The following is a 16,942-nucleotide window of genomic DNA, read 5'->3' as shown; positions in this document are numbered from 1 at the left end:
AGAGCGGCGCCTTGGAGGTCATGTGGATCTGTGTCTTGCTTCAACAGTGTTTGGACGAAACAGACCCGGGGACTCCCACTTTATTAGCTTCCAGCCACCCACAGCCTCCGGGACCATCTCCTCTGCTGCCTTCACCTTCGGCTCCTAGGACCAGTCTGCACCATCTTTGCGGTTAGCTCATACTCCAGATCAGCCATGACCTCTCAGATTCGTCAGAATTATTCCACTGAAGTGGAAGCTGCCGTGAACCGCCTGGTCAACTTGCACCTGCGGGCCTCCTACACCTATCTCTCTATGGGCTTCCTTTTTGGTCGGGATGACACGGCTCTGAAGGGCGTAGGTCACTTCTTCCGCGAATTGGTCAAGGAGAAGCGCGAGGGGGCCGAGTGTCTGCTCAAGTTGCAGAATGATCGTGGGGGTCGTGCACTCCTTCAGGATGTGAAGAAGCCAGCTCAAGATGAATGGGGTAAAACCCAGGAGGCCATGGAAGCTGCCTTGGCCCTGGAGAAGAACCTGAACCAGGCACTCTTGGATCTGCATGCCCTGGGTTCTGCCCGCGCAGACCCTCATCTCTGCTACTTCTTGGAAAGCCACTTCCTGGATAAGGAGGTGAAGCTCATCAAGAAGATGGGCAACCATCTGACCAACCTCCGTAGGGTGGCAGGGCCACAACAAGCACAGACTGGCGTGCCCCAGGCATCTCTGACGGAGTATCTCTTTGAGCGCCTCACTCTCAAGCACGACTAGGAGGCCTCTGTGCCTTCCAAGGGGCTCTCCACTCTGTTCTGCACCAACTTGCCTCAAGACCTCCATCTGAATGAACCTCTCAAGCCGCAGCTTTGTAACCGCTCTGGAGCCTCTCTCAAGTTTTGGACCAAGTTAAAATAAAGCTTTTTTTGTGACAGGAAAAAAAAAAAAAAAGGTGGAAGTTACAATGCTTCTCACAGGAGAGCAAACTGATTTTTCTGATATTAGTATAATCTTTTCTCTCAGAGTCAGCATTTTTCAGTTAGCTTATAGAGTTTGGCCGTTAGGCCTTTCAAGATGTAAAGCATCTTGAAAGTCCTTTAATACAAGCTCTAGAAGACTGTATCTCCATATATTCCATGAATTCCGCAATGGTTTGCTACCCAGCTTACCAAAAATCAGAAGGAGAGGCTAAGCCCTGGAAAAGATGTGATCCTATGCCTTCAGGGACTAGGAGAGGCATGAAGACCAGATATAGTCTACAAGCACTCTACAGGTTAGAGACAGAAAGACTGCTACTGAGGGAAGTACCCTGGGAAGGCTTCAGTGAAGAGAGGAGGCTTATAATAGATTTTAGGCACAACAAGAGGTATGGAGACATTCCAGGTAGCGTGAGGAAAGTGTGTGGGATCAAGTAAAATCCATTTTGAAATAAAGACAGCTGCCTACAGTGGAGACTTGGTCTTCCTTTAAAACAGGATTATATGACTCTCTGGTCCTTTTAAACACTTGTCATTACAGAAGAGAACAATGGTTTCAACCATCTATTTATTAACTTATGAAGGAACTGAGTTCAATAAAATGCAGGCTCTGTGAAATCAGACTCTATGTTTGTTTGATGCTTTGTTCCCAGTGCCTGCCAACCAGCACTGAAGAACTAATTGTTGATAATACTATCATACAAGTGAATTGTGTATCACATACAAGATCATGCCCAAGAGCATTCCCAGAACGTATCCTGTTGGAGTTTAGAATCACTCTTCGATGGGAAGACGAGGAGAAAACGTAAGAGATGAATATTGGAAAGAAAAAAAAAGTCAGAGTGACTAGTAAGGGGGTGAGGAGTTTTATCTTTCTATATCTTGCTAGGAGGACAGAATAGCTGCCTGGATCCTGGTATAGCAGATAGAATGAAGATGGGGTGGGTAAAGGCATGTGAGAAGAAAGTAACCTTGTCAGCACTTCTTTCTGGAGATTTGCAAAAGTTGGGAAAAAGAAATTCTTTTTGCCTTGGGGTTGGCTTTGTGTCTGTATCTCAAAAACAATTCAGAGAGTATCACCTCGCTGGTCTAGTCTTCCTCTGCTATTATTATTTAAATGAGGACTTGAATCAGCAGATTTTGTCTCAGTGAGGAAACCGCCTGAGGCACCAGCCTAGATGAAGTAAAGTGGTTGGGTTTTGCCCACATTAGAAGGTAGCTCTGAAGGAGCCTCTTGTTCCGGTGTGGCCATCTGCCTCAGCCTGCCTGGTCCTCTACACCCAGAGTCATTTGAGCAACCCAATCTAAGCAATAGTGAATGTTGTCAGGACTGGAGATGTAGCTCAAAGGCAGAGTGCTTGCCTAAGATGTATGCCTTGGATTTCTTCAACACAGGGAGGAAAAGTATGTGTTTCATTTAGGCCTCACTCACATCAATTCTGGCTGGTAGACATTTTTTTTTCTTCTCACTTTGCAGATGAAGAAATAGAGACTTGGAGATGTTAGGTGATGAACCTAAGATCAAAGAAATTGACAAGTGGCAAAACTGGAATTTGAACGCAAACCTAACACCTGTAAAAAACCATATTCTTGACTATCATTTGATGTTCCTCCCTTTGAAGGAAGGACCAGATTTAGACTTTACCAAGAGACTCCTCGAGGTTAGGAGTAAGTAGGGTGACTTTCTGAGGCAGTGCCAGCTTCATAAAGGAGATTCTCTCAACCTGGGTCACAGAGGTTCAAGGTTCTGTTGAGAAGCTAGGAGAAACCTATAACCAACAAAGCAGAGTGATGATTTGTCCTGACAGTTTGAAATTGGAACGTTTCCCCTCCCCTGAATACTTTGTGTGAAGAAACCTGTCTTGGTCCGGACCAGTTTGTGCAGTGTGTGGTGGTGGCATAGCCTAGAGTTATCTCTGTTATCAGATACCAGCATGGACTGATGAGTGTCATGAGGGGAGTTTGCAGACTTGTAGCAACAGCTTGATTATAATCATTAAGCTTTTACAGGACACTGAATACATTGCAAAGGGTTTTTACAACCCCGTTTTTATTGGTCATTCTTCATCCAGCCCAGCCTGTCGGAAGTGCTGCTGCCTCTGCTCTTCAGGTGACGGGGCCACGGAGAGGTTAAGCTGCCTGCCCTAGGTCATCCAGCGGCTGAGCTGGGGTTGCAACTTGTTGGATGGTCTAGGAAGGGCTTTCTCCTCTCAGCCAGTCTGCTGGTGTAGGGATTTAAAACAATGAAAAGGATGTTAGGAATCTGGACCTGAGCAGATGTTTGAAATTTGTTTTCTCTCACGTGTGTTATCAAGAATTTGAGCTGGGCGTAGTGGCGCACCCCTTTAATCCCAGCACTTGGGAGGCAGAGGCAGGGGGATTTCTGAGTTCGAGGCCAGCCTGGTCTACAGAGTGAGTTCCAGGACAACCAGGGCTATACAGAGAAACCCTGTCTCGAAAAACCAAAAAAAAAAAAAAAAAGAATTTGATATATCAAAAGCAGAAGAGATGTTATTCCCCCGACCCCTGCTTCTGGGCTCTCCTTTAAAAAAAAAAAAAAATCATCTTTCCCTCTATTCTTCAAAGGATGAAATTAATCTGGAGAAATGATTCCAACTTCCAGGCTTTAGAGGTGGGCACAGACGGTGAGCACTTCTGAGCTCGCTGACAGGAAGGCAAGGACGAAGCTTCCTGGGGATGGCATTAGCTGTTCTGTACAGAGAGCTGCAGCCCTGGGTTCATGGACTCCTCCCAGGGATTCAGGCCCTTGTGCTCCAGTGTTAGTGAATCTGGGAACTCAAGGCTAAGGGGAAACAAGTTATTCATTTATTCGTTATTCTTGAGGCAAAGGCTTTTCAGAACCTGTGGTATGCTTTGTGAGTCTCCAGTAAGAATTCTACCAGAAAGCATTTCTGAAATTCATCTGAATGGGGCACTCATGCCCAAACATTCTGTAAAATGTCAACCATCAGAAGAAAAATGAAATAGAGAAACAGCCAGCAACCCACAAATTTCAGAGTGAGGATATAAGAATGTGTTTTCTTTGGGGACAGTTAATTTTTTAATAGATTCTGCCTGGCCATGTGGTAAATTAGGAGCCTGGGGTTCTTCTGTCTTACAGGCCCATCTCAGAATTAGTGTTCTCTGTGAACTTAGGTGAGTCAGCTACACTCTCTGAGCATGAGGTATCTAGTCATAAAATTACAATAATGACTCCTCCTTTATTTTTAAGATTGCGCATGTGTACATACATGCTCTATAAGAAGTAAGGTCATAAACGGTGGAGTATGTTCAGTTTATAGGAAAACAATATGGAAGAGAATTTAAGGTTCTATGTGTCCTTTTCTTCTTTTAATAGCTAAGTTCAGGACCCTGGGAATAGATCCACAAAGAGAGAGGTAAGATTAGGAAGAGATTCCTGTGTGGGGAACTCCTCAGGAGGAACATTAGACATTCCATGAGCACTGAGTTCTGCCCTTTTTTTTACTTTATTAATCTATCAGCAGTCCTTGCTGTTGTAGGTTATTTACCGTGATTATTTCCAACTTATTTTTTTTTTTTTACAAGGAGTCAAGATTTGGAGAACAAATTTTTCAGACTCATTCGATGGGTGTTCATTCTTCCAGTGGTCTTTTCTAATTGGGTGTGCAAGAAATCCAGACCTCGATTCTCCAGCTACTTTTCTATCAGACCACTGGGATCTTACATCTCAGCAGCTCTGTGCTGTGGGAATCCAAAGGGCTTCAGTGTGCTGCTGTGCTTACAGTCTTCTGGTGCCCATTTTTGGAGGGTGAGGTGGAGACAGCCTTTAGAAGGCTTGCCTAAGGCACAGGGTGACTCATGGACACAAGGGAGGAGGGATATGAGGAGAGATTCTTTGCCCCTGATCTCACTACCTGACCATTACACCACCCAGTCTCTTTTCTGCCATGGACCCACCTGCTTAGGATTCAGGTTCCAGAGCTGTTTTGTTGTCCTCTCCCATCACTGTTAATCTTTGACGTAATTCATTTATCTAAATCACTGTTGAGCGCATTACCTTCTTGTAGTTCTCAGATAGTTGTGAAGAGTTTCTCATCCTCCCCCCGGCCCCCATTCAGACGAAGCCTGAGTACATGTATCCCTCCATTTACTCTAGATTCTGATTCAGGTACCTCGGTCAGACAATGGGATAATATCTCACGGGCTAAATGTAGAGTGTCAGCTGAGGAAGGATGGGAAGCTATAATTTATTGACTGCCTTCTGTTCGTCATGCTCCGTATGAGGTAGAAAGCTAGCAAAAAATAAATCTATGTATATTTAGCTTATGAGGTCTAGCTCTGGCATAAGAAAGGCCAGGTGATCTCCTGAGGGTCACATGACAGGGAAATAGGGAGCTGGTATTTGGAAATCTCTTTTTCACAAGACTGTGCTGCCTGGAGTTTTACTAAAGCTCTTTATGACCCCACCATTAAAATTCCATTTATTTATTTATTTATTTATTTATTTACCAGTTGCATCTCAGAAATTGAACTTGGGTCCTCGGACTTGGAGCGAGTTTCTAGTTTATTGATCTGCAGAGATACCTTGCTGGCTTCACACCTCATTTTATTTATATAATTTTGGTTTATTACATTTGTATAATAATTTACAATTTCAGAAAGTTTCCAAGTTTTTAGTTTAGTTAATTTAGCTTGCAGCAGTCTAATGAAAAAAAAGTCAGCTGTCAAAAAAAAAAAGTGGAATGGAGGACAATTTTATATAATAGTAGGTGGTCACTATAAGCTTTATCAGAAGAGGGACATGAAAAAGAATATTTTTATAACAAGTTTTGTGGAACAGGTCAGAGAACATATGAAGTCACACTTGTGGGCTTCTTGATCTGAAGCAAGCCCTAGAATACCACTATATGCAGAACCTACTTTGTAAGGTTCATCTATATCAGATAACTTATTACCGAAAAGTTCTTTCTCCTGTCTTATTTGTATTTATGTCCCTCTTCTGGCTAAAAAGGTTACAATGAGCACCTATTGCTAAATGTAAAACTGTCAGACATTTCAATTTCTTTCATAGCTGATGTTCTTCAGACGTCATTCAGTTTTGTTTTGGTAGTCACCTAACCTTAATTAAGTAAGTACTTGTGATGTGCAAAGAACCAAAGGTATAAAGAGAACTAATACATGACCCAGCCTTTGAGGAGATTAAAGTGTGGTCACAGAGTCATCTAAATCAACACATTATTTTAATCCAGGATAAGAAAGGCAATGGTGGAAGGTATTATGGGAGCATATTGAAGGGGTACTTCATCCGTAAAGTGGACTCAAGTAGAACAGCTCAGTGGTAAAGCTTAGGCCACATCCTGTGGGACAAGTTGGGTGTAGGGAATGATGAAAGGTGAGGTTGGGAGACCCAAGCACTGGAAATGATGGAGGACTCTGCAAGCAAAAGTAAAGGCTAAAGGTCTTACCCTATAGACTACGGAGAAGCATGGCAAGATTTTTTGCAGAACACAATAACATCGTCAAATTTATATTTTTAGAAATGTCATTGTGGGGGGGTGGCTGGAGAGATGGCTCAGAGGTTAAGAGTACTGACTGCTCTTCCAGAGGTCCTGAGTTCAACTCCCAGCAACCACATGGTGGCTTACAACCACATGTAATGGAATCTGATACCCTCTTCTGGTGGGTCTGAAGACAGATACAGTATATTCATCATATATATGTCAAATAAATAAATAAAATCTAAAAAAAAAAAAGAAGAAATGTCATTGTCATTCATACTGAGAATGACTTGGAAGAAAATAGAATTAGAGACATTGAAGTCATTTAGTAAAATAGATGAGAAATGATGGGCTGGATTAAGGCATTTTGCAGTTGGACTACAGAAAGATCATTTAGTTTAAAAGACTTAAAAACACACAGGTTTTGATGACACATTGGGTGCAGGTGAGGAAGAAGAAGAAGGAATCAGGCAGGCCTGGGTCATCAGCTTGTGTAGCTGGGAAGGAAGTAGAAGTTTAACAAGGTGAATTAGTCCATTTCCTGTTACTGTAATCCTATATCCAAGGCTGGGTAATCTATAGAGAAGGAAGGTTCATTTTGATTCAGTTCTGAAGAATCCAATATTGGATGACTGTGTCTGATAAGACTGTGTGATTCTAGCTCATAGCAGTGGGTGGCGGGCATGAGAGTACGTGACAGAGAGATGCCAGGACAAAAGGAGTCAAATGCTTCCTAACAAAACTCATTCTCTTGGAAACTATATTAAACCTTCAGGAAGATGGGACTTTCATGACCCAAATACATTTTCAGGGGACAAAACTTTAAGAAGTTTGTATATGTTAAAATCTTTACAATTTAAATGATTTTTCTCTCGCTCAGATGCAAAAACCTTAGCTCAGCTTTACACTTGTTTTTTTTGTTTTTGTTTTTGTTTTTGTTTTTTCCCTGAGACAGGGTTTCTCTGTGTAGCCCTGGCTGTCCTGGAACTCACTCTGTAGACCAGGCTGGCCTTGGAACTCAGAAATCAGCCTGACTCTGCTTCCTAAGTGCTGGGATTAAAAGCATGCACTATCACTGCCTGGCTCAACTTCTTATTTATGTCCACCACCATTATGCTGCTAATTAAACTTCAGTCTGAGTTTTGGTGGAGGCAGAAATGGTGGAAAGAAACACGGGAGGATTTCCACTTCATGCCCGTTGAGTTTAAGATGCCTGTGAGACATCTAGACAAAAAGGTCCGTGAGCTAGGTGGACATGCAAGTCTGGATCGCAGGAGAGAAATCTGGCCTGCTAACGTTGATTTGGAAGCTACCAGGAGGAGTGTGATGTTTAAAATCTCAAGCAAAGGTGCTGGAGAGGTGGCTCAGTGATTAAGAGCACTTGTTGCTCTTATAGAGATCTGGGTTCAGTTCCCAGAACTCACAGGGCAGTAACAATTGTTTGTAATTCTCGTTCCAGAGGAGCTGATGCATTTTCTGGCCTCTGCAGGCATTTTGTACACATACATATATGCAGGCAAAACACAAATAGATGTAAGATAAATAAATCTAAAAACAATTTAAAATCTCAAATAAAAATGAGATTGGCTGGGATGGATATAGTACTTTTCCTGCATTGGAACCACCTACGAGAATGTCTGAGCACTCCAACAGACAAAGTCAATATCACAGACACAAAAAATTAGGAGTCTAGCAATGTGATCCCAGAAACAAGTGTTTTAAAACTCTCCAGATTATAAAATGCCATCCAACATTGAGAAACACCTGACTGGAATAGGGGTCTCCCCAGAAAAAAGAGAACTATAGACAAAAATGACGTGAGAACTATGAAAAACAGAAATGTGCTTTGTACAACATAATCTTCAGTTCTCCCAAGCATAACCCTTTGCCTGGGTCATGCTGCGTTAGCCTGGCAGATGTGCATCGGTGTCTTTGCTGGTCCTATCTTCAGGACCTTTCTCCAGAGTGCCAACCACACCCATTGTGTTTTAAAGACACATCTAAGAGTTGTTCTTGAGAGGAAAAGCACCTCAATTTTTACTTGATTTTGACGATTCCTCCTTAGATGCTTTCTTATGTATTAGTTCTGTGTCAAAGGTGGCCTAGCTAGATTACAAGAGGACTGAGATAGACTCTGAAGAACTATGCTCAATTCTAGCCATTTCATATTGATGTGCTGAATGCCCCGGAGAAAAATATCACTAAATTTCATGTGTTTACCTATAAGGTATTCATAGAAATGATGTCTTTGAAGGGCTGATATAGATTTTGATGTGATATTATAAAAGGATATATATGGTAGGATGACATCAACAAGATGGCAGAATATATTTCTTTATCACCTACCCCTGGTGTTGATTAATTCTGGGTATCAATTCGACGTGATAAAGGGATACTAAGAGAACTTATAAAGTATGATGTCTGGCTATTGTTGGGATAATATCTTGTGCACTGCGTAAAGATTGTCTTTGTACTATTCAAATGCTAATTTCTGTACTGGCCAGACTTTGGTATTATTATTATTTTAAGATTTACTTATTTTATTTATATGAGTACACTGTAGCTGTCTGCAGACACACCAAAAGAGGACATTGGATCCTATTACAGATGTTGTGAGCCACCATGTGGTTGTTGGGAACTGAACTCAGGACCTCTAGAAGAACAATCAGTGCTCCTAACTGCTGGGTCATCTCTCCAGCCCTGGTATTGTTATTTGTATGTAAATATCTTCTCCATCACCTTCTGATTGGTTTAATAAAGAGCTGAACTGCCTATAGCGAAGTAGGAGAGGATAGGCAGAATCTCTGGGCAGAAATAGGAACTCTGGGAAAGAGTCAGAGGAGTGTGCATGCGAAATGGGGGTGAGGGGGTTGGGGGGTAGAAGTTGTGGGGGTCCGTGGGGGTGTGGGGGAGAGGAGGGGTTGTTGGGGGTGGGGGTGATTCTCTAGCTGGACACAGAGAAAGAAACATGTGCTGGGACTGAAGAAAAGGACAAGTCACATGGTGGCTTGGGGCTAGGTGGTGAGATTTACTCAGACGAACTAGTTGAGTGTCTGCCAAGCTAAGGAAGGCCAAGCTTTTCTAATTATTAAAAAGTCTTCATGTTATTACTGATGTGGCTGGCAAGTTTGGCCATAAGATATGTTTGTGAAGGAAGCTATAAGAGGTAGACACTATAGGAAGGAAGTTAGATGGTGTGAGGTACACCCAGCAGACCTGGGTGATGGTCAGTAAAAAAAGGGTAACTGCCCTCAGTTTGGCTAGGTACTATCAAGTCAGTGAGAAGCAGAAGGTGGAAGCTCTCTAAAACATGTTGTGCTCTAAGATGTCCTGATGCACATCTTAGAAAAGGAACTCCAGCTTCTTCAGTCTTTACACTCTAGAATTTCTGCCTGGTACAAAGTTGGACCAGGGGCTGAAATGCCTTTCTGGTTCTGGAGCTTCTCGTTTGGCTTGAGCCACACTATGAGATATGCTGGATTTTTGGCCTTGTCCACAGTACAAAGGCAACAGGGCTGAGTGAACATGGCTTGAAACCTGGGAAACAATGATCCCAAACAATCTTTTCTTCCTTTTAAGCCTATTTTCTTATGTATTTTGTTAGAGCAATGGAAAGCTGTACCATGGTACATTTCCTCCAAAGACACAAAGCACATAACAAATTGATATGTCTTTTTCCCAGAAAAATGTGAATGAAGGAAATAATGTCTGATTTTTGCCAAAAACCCCAGCAGGCCAGAATCTTTGGACCCTATCTCCAGGGTAGCCTCTATAGACCTAACTATTGAGCTGAGCTCTAAAAATCTAAGTTCTCTATTTGTACCAGTGCCAGGTCATCTCTTAGAGTCCAAGGCTCCATGTTTGTTTCCATGATACCAAGCTCCAGACTTGCTTCTGAAGACCCAAGTTCCAGGACTACTACAAAGGTAGATCAGACCCAGGACCTGTCAACTGGCTTCTTTGGATCCCAATTTGAATGTCAGTCCCTATGGTTCTCATGTATAAGTTCAAATACCATATCAATGCACTTGAGGACTTCAGCAGCAGGCTTTACCCTTCAAGTAGGTGCACCTAGATCCTACAGGTATGTGGACTGGTCTTGAAATTTCTTTGTACAAGCTCATCTTGGAAGAGATAGCCACTTCTTCAGATATACAGACACTAGCATAGGGCCACATGGATCATGGATCATGTATCATGGCCGAGCCAAATAAACAAAGCAAAACACCAGAAAAGATGCTAAAGAAATAGAGATCTAAAAACTGCTAGACAAAAATCTCAAAAATAATTCTCTTCCTCTGTTTTGAGTTTGTGGTTCAAGATGTGAGCGCTCAGCATCTTGATCTAGCTGCCTTGCCTGCTGCTAGCCACTATGTATTCGTGCTATGATGGACTCCTGTTCATCTGGAACCTGCAAGACAAAGCACTTAGTGCTGTGCTCTGACTACCCTCTGGGTTATTGTCCCATCTTGCCCAGTATCAGCTTATTTATAGAAACCAGAAATGGCAGATGGCAGCCAACTGTGTCTCCTACCTGAAGGCCCAGTGATGAAGCCCTGAGAAGCAGGACCTCAGCTGGTCATGAACTTGAGAAACCTTGGGCTCCCAGCACACTGACAGACAGATGCCCATCAGCTGGCCTCTAAGACTGGGACATCTGCCTCCCCTCCCCACTCCTCAAGGGTATTATCTCCAACTCTACCCTATTATCAAAGGTTTCTTCAAACTCCCCTCTGCCAGCTGTCCCATCTCCTTCTTAGATCAGGAGGAGGCTGTCTTTGGAATAGGTAGGATGTGTGCCATAAGAGACTTCAAATGTCTCTGTGAACTGTAGTCCATCATCTCCCCCACTTTCTTTCCCAAGTTCAGGAGGCTATACTCAACCCCTAAGATTTCAGGAAAGCTGCAACACATCCAACCATGCCTATGAGGCTCCCCGGTGACCATACTGCACCTATCTCCAACCTTCAGTCCTGGATAGTTGGAGGTTTTATCCCCCACTGCTGCTGAGGAGGGCCATCCTGCCATGTAACTATGACAATTTGGCTCATGGCCTACAGAGGTCTGTATGTCCAGGATCTTGTATTCTTCCTTCAAGTCTGTGGGGAACACGGGAAGCCTTGACCCAACATGTGTTGTTCACACCAGCACAGCAGTATCACGAACCAGACACAAAGCCTTCCCCATACGGGTTAGACTCAGAATGGGCAAAATGAAACAAAACCAACCACCCAACTAACCAAACAAAAAAAACCCAACAACTTTTTCATGTCTGAATGGGAATGTTGGCAGTACATGAAAAACTAGCAACCACAGCTTCCTGCTCCTGCAACCTGAGACTGCTCCCGTATGATGTCTTCCTAAGCAGACTAGCTAACCCGCCTCTGCGCTCTACAGAGTTGAGGTTCTGCATTGTTGTAGTAGTTCACGCCCCATCAGAGCAAGCATGGCCCATTACATCCCAGCTTTTCCGTCTTTTCTTCATTCCCTCGTTGTCCAGGTTTCAAGGACCAAACTGCACTGATACCATGAAAGCTTGGCCCCTGTTCATCCTCCTGCCCTCCCAGGTACTCAGCCTCACATAAGGACTTGTCTCCTCACACAGCTACCTGCAGTTCTCTCTATCTGTCTCCTTTGGCAAGGGTAGCAGTAGCTATGGGGCTGGTAGCCCAGACTACATTTCTGCCAAGGGAAGAGGCCATTGGCGAGGTTTATGCTTAGCAATAAAGGTTTTGTCCTGGGGAGATGGTGTGGGGGATTCATTCTAAAGAAGTGCAGTGAATATGAAACCACTGGGAAAACGATAAAGGAATAAAATGAAGTGTTCAGCAAGGAGAAGGAAACTGCAAAAGAAAATGTGTTCCCGAGCTAAAGCACAGTGTGGCTGAGTTGAGAAGGTAAGAGCAGGTTTCTCACCAGATGCTCCGCAGCCCAGGAGAGCATTGGGGAGGGAAAAAAATTGCTGAACAAGAACATTATACCTGGCCAGTCTTTCACTTCAGAAGAGAAAGAGTGGTAAAGACTTCTGTAGAGACACAAAAGTTGAGGGAGTTTACCACTTTAAACTTTTTCTCCAAGAAATTAAAAACATATTTATACTTATTGACTTTATACTTCCAGTGGTTGGAATATAGTAGAGCACTCAAAAATGTGAATTAAGATTAAATAAGAATCTCAGGGAGCCAACCAGGAGCATAAACAAAAAATGAGAACAACTGCCACAGGAAAAAAGACATTGGTCTCTATAACAGAAAAATGTCGAAGGAGAAGCAAAGAAATGAAAGGGAGGCAAACACCCAGGAGTGGAAATGGCAGTTCTTTGTGGAAACATCTCCGTTTCAGAAGAAGACTCTAATGATCTCTGGGGTTGAGAGTGAGGGAACAATGTTTAGCAATATGAGTTGAAGTTTACGTTAAAGATTCCTGAATAACTAAAACTATAGCTTGTTGGTGACTAAGACTTAATTACAAGGGAAAAACTGCTCTTTTATCTTCCTGCCAAGAATGTGGGTTCTGGAAGGATTATGCAAATTACAAGACATAGCCAGGAAGCAGGCATTACAAGAATATGGTATTAATGAAGTAGTTGTAGAAATGAAAGAAGGTGTCAGTGTACTGTGGAGTAAACTACTTTACCAATTACAGAGACCACAGTATGTAGATATTCTTTTAGATCACCTGGAAACACCCATGTATGCAGGCCATCATGTCTCCCGTGATTATTTTTACAGATGGGAGAAATGCCAGTTATATATTTCTGCATGAGAAGATTCTTGCATTGTTGTTGAATTACCTGCATGATTTCCTGAAGTACCAGGCAAAGAATTCTGAAACTTTGTTTATTGCTAAGAATTAGGAAATGACTATTCCTGGGAACCATCAAAAAGCAGAGAAAGGCACCTCAATTACTTACATTTGGACTTTTTTTTTTTTCCGAGACAAGGTTTCTCTGTATAGACCTGGCTGTCCTGGAACTCACTTTGTAGACCAGGCTGGCCTCGAACTCAGAAATCCACCTGCCTCTGCCTCCCGAGTGCTGGGATTAAAGGCGTGCACTGGCTACATTTGGATTTTTATCAGCACGATTTGTACTAAATCCTTTCTTGTGCAAAAATGATGTACTTGGAATGTGTTAGTGTCTAAAATAATTAATGTTTATTTGATTTTCTGAGAACCATTTATTTATTTTTATGTATACAGATATTTGAGTTATATGTATGTATGTTTATGCACATGAGCAGGCAGTGCCCATAAAAGTCAGAAGAGGGTGGTGGGTCCCTTGGAACTAGAATTACAGATGGTTGTGAGCTACCATATGTGTGCTAGGAATAAACCTTCTATAAGATTAACTGCTGAACTATCTCTTTAGCCCCTAGAAAATGTTTTAAATAAGCCTCATTAAATAAAAAGAATCTATAGTAGATTTAGAAAGATAAAATGAAAGGAATCAAAATTTAGAACAACAAAAATCAATCAAACATGCATCAGGGTTCCTCAGAAAATTGAACATAGTATTACCTGAGGACCCAGCTATACCACTCCTAGCATATACCCAGTAGATGCTCCAACATGCAATAAGGACACATGCTCTACTATGTTCATAGCAGCCTTATTTATAATAGCCAGAAGCTGGAAAGACCCCAGATGTTTTTCAGCAGAAGAATGATACAGAAAATGTGGTACATTTACACAGTGAAGTACTACTCACCTATTTAAAAAAAAATGACTTCACAAAATTTGCAGGCAAATGAGTAGAACTAGAAAATATCATCCTGAGTGAGATAACCCAGTCACTAAAGAACACACATGTATGTACTCACTGATAAGTAGATATTAGGAAAAAAGTATGGAATATACACAATACAACTCACAGACCATATGAAACTCAAAAAGAAGGAAGGTCAAAATGTGGGTGCTTCAGTCCTACTTAGAAGGGGGAACAAAATAATCATGGGAGGTAAAAGGCAGGAGGGACTTGTGAGGAAGAGAGGAGGGGGAGGGGAAAAGGAGGGCCAGGATCAGGTGTGAGAGTAGACCGGAGATGTACAGAGGGTTAGGAAATTGAACAGAGACATGTAGCAATGGCAGGTGGGGAGCTGGGGGTAGCCACCAGAAGTCCCAGATGCCAGGAAACCAAGAGACTTCTAGGCCTCAACAGGAATGACATTAGCTGAAATACCTAACAAATGGGGAGAGAGAAACTGTAGAGACCATATCCAGAGGTTAGGCATGGCCCCTGATTGAGGGATGGGGCCACCCACTCATCTCAAAAATATTAACCCAGAATTGCTTTTGTCTAAAGGAAATACAGGGACAAAGAGTGGAGCAGAGACTGAAGGAAAGGCCACCCAGAGACTGCCCCACCTGAGGATTTATCCCATATGCAGCTACCAAACCCAGACATTATTGCTGATGCCAAGAAGTGCTTGCTAACAGGAGCCTGATAATAGCTGTCTCCTGAGAGCCTCTGCCAGAGTCTTACTAATACAGGTGTGGATGCTTGCAGCCAACCATCAGACTGAGCATGCACACCCCAATGGAGGAGTTAGGGGAAGGACTGAAGGAGCTGAAGGAGTTTGCAACCCCATAGGAAGAACAACAATATCAACCAACCAGACCCCCCAGAGTTCCTAGGGATTAAACCACCAACCAAAGAATACGCTAGGGCAGTGAGGCTGGGAGTGGGGGTGGGGAGGAGCACCCTCATAGAAGCAGGGGGTTTGTGGAGGGGATAGGGGGTTTGTGGAGGAGAAACCAGGCAGGAGCATAACATTTGAAATGTAAAATTTATTTATTAAAAAGTAAACAAACAAACAAACAAATAAACATGTATCAAGTCACAAAAGCAGATAACAAGAGAAGCAACGAGAGCTACCAAGCAGAAGACTAGAAACACCAAGTAGCAGGTGTAAATCCTGGTTCATAAATATATTGCTTTAAATGCAAATGGGTTAAATTCTATAATCAACAGAGTACTTGAATGGATAAAACTATAAGATATCTATAAGGGAGGAACCCTCTTTAGTTTTGAGGATACACACAGGCCAAAGCAAAAGTATGTAAAGATATTTAATTAAAATAGAAACCAAAAGAGAAATACTTATATCACCTTAAAAATAGAATAAGTCAAAAATTTCCACCAAAGATAAGGTAGGTCATTATTATAAGAATAAGCAGATCAATAAACCAAGGAGAAAGAACAATTGTGAATATGTACATATTTGATATCAAAGAATCTACATACATGTAAAATAAATTTTAATAACAGACTGATCAGATAAGAAATAAAGAAGAACAGGACAATGTGAACTTAAATGCCATGGATCTAACACACATGCAGAACATTCCATCAAACAGCAATGGACTATACCCATTTTCTTAAGTGTTTATGAAATATTCTCCAACATAGATCACATTCTAGGTCACAAGGCAACCTTTGATTTAAAAGAGTTGAAATGATATTAAGTATCTTCTCCCCTTTGCCACATCCTGTGAAACTGGAAATCAATAACAGAAGCAAAACTGAAAATTCACAAATATGGGATATTGAGTAACAATCCCCCCACAGTAAGTCAAAAAGGAACCAAAAGAAAAATAACAAATGCTTGTGACAAATGAAAATGGAAGCAACATAGCGAAGGTTCACCAGTACAGCCGACACCATTCTTGGGAAGAGGTATATCATGATAATCTCTTACACGAATGGAAGGGAGATTTCTGTAAACAATAGTCTACACCTCGAGGAACTTGGAAATTAGAGCAAATGAGTCCACAGTTAGTAAAAAGAGGAATAAAGATCAGAGCAGAAATGAAGGAGAAACCAAAACCAGAAATAGGAAAAGTTAGCAAAACTAAACTTTGAGCTCTTTGGAAAAGACAAAATGTTAGCATTCTGTCTAAGCTCCACCCCACAGTTATCTGGCAACAGGCAACTGGCCTGGCTCACTGTGAAAGGGGCTGCTTGTCCCCTCCTTTCTCTCTTACTCCTGCTTCCTGCTTGCATCTCTCTTGCCTTCTTGGGCTCTTCCCTTCCCCCCTCTCTCCACGTGGTCATGCCAGTCTCTACTTCTCTACTCTCTCCCTCTCTCTGTCTTTCTCTGTCTTTACTTCCCTCTTAACTCCCTTCCTCATGCCCTGAATAAACTCTATTCTATACTCTACAGTCGTGTGGTCCCTCAAGGGAAAGGAATGCCTTGGCATGGGCCTGCTGAGGCATCCCTTCCCCCCATACCTCATCACATCCCATAGAACATATTCTTAAACCTCTTTATCTTTTTATAATCACAACACAAAAGAAGCTGTAAATCTAAAGATTTAGCAAAGTGATTAAAAAGAACAAGAACAACAAAAAAATCAAACAAATAAAATTGGAAACAGAAGAGAACATGTTAAAGCTCATGATACAGACATACAGAAGATCATGAGATGGCTATAAATAATCATAAGTGAGCAGATGCCTGTTTGCAGAAGAAATGGACAAATTCCCAGAAGTAGAACTCACTAATTCTCAATCAT

General features: G+C 42.2%; 2 pseudogenes; both read left to right on the top strand.

The window, feature by feature from the left end:
• Positions 1-905, top strand: Gm5278 (predicted pseudogene 5278; annotated as a pseudogene).
• On the top strand, positions 12,598-13,280 carry Gm18296 (predicted gene, 18296; annotated as a pseudogene).

This window comes from Mus musculus, chromosome 3 (assembly GCF_000001635.26).
Source record: "Mus musculus strain C57BL/6J chromosome 3, GRCm38.p6 C57BL/6J".
NCBI lineage: Eukaryota > Metazoa > Chordata > Mammalia > Rodentia > Muridae > Mus > Mus musculus.
Note: the sequence above shows the minus strand (reverse complement) of the source record. Positions and strands in the feature narration are given on the sequence as shown.